The sequence below is a fragment of the Penaeus monodon genome, chromosome 21, assembly GCF_015228065.2.
Source record: "Penaeus monodon isolate SGIC_2016 chromosome 21, NSTDA_Pmon_1, whole genome shotgun sequence".
Taxonomy (NCBI): Eukaryota; Metazoa; Arthropoda; class Malacostraca; order Decapoda; family Penaeidae; genus Penaeus; species Penaeus monodon.
In genome coordinates this window covers 42,424,866-42,425,499 of record NC_051406.1, presented here as the reverse complement: position 1 = coordinate 42,425,499, position 634 = coordinate 42,424,866, and the positions used below count along the sequence as shown (strand labels likewise).

The following is a 634-nucleotide window of genomic DNA, read 5'->3' as shown; positions in this document are numbered from 1 at the left end:
CAAATTATGAACAGTTATGTAAGGCATGGTGCATAATTTTCTTTCGGCATGGAGATGATCCTTACCAAGGCCGGAAGGTGAGCGAGCATTGTTATAAGGAATCGCTCTTTCGTTTTAATGTAATGGATTTGTTTTATTTGTTTATGTTATATTTGATTTATTATTTTGTTTTTTAAAAGCGATATGTATAGTTATATAAGGAATATTGCATTATTTTCTTTCGGCACGGAGATGATCGTCACCAAAGCAGGAAAGTGAGGGAGCGTTGTTATAAGGTACCGCTGTGTCGTTTTAATGTAATGGGTTTTATTATATCCAATTTATTAATTTATCTTTTAAAAGCGATATGTATAGTTATGTAAGACGTGGTGCATTATTTTCTTTCGACACCGAGATGATCGTCACCAATGCTTAATGGTGAGAGTTGTTATAACGAATCGCCATTTCGTTTTAATGCAAGGGATTTATTTTACTCGTCTATTTTGTGATTTATCGTTTTAATCTAGAGTGATATGAATAGTCATGTAAAGTATATATTACATAATTTTCCTTCGGCACGGAGATGATCATTACCAAGGCAGGAATGTGAGGGAGCGTTTTTATAAGGTATCGCGGTGTCGTTTTCATGTAATGG

The 634-nt window shown here is 34.2% G+C and overlaps 1 protein-coding gene across 1 annotated transcript in view; it reads left to right on the top strand.

Moving 5' to 3' along the window:
* LOC119586683 (T-box transcription factor TBX1-like) overlaps positions 1 to 634 on the top strand; it is a gene marked incomplete at its 3' end in the record, with an annotated part of 52,795 nt that overhangs the window by 27,077 nt on the left and 25,084 nt on the right.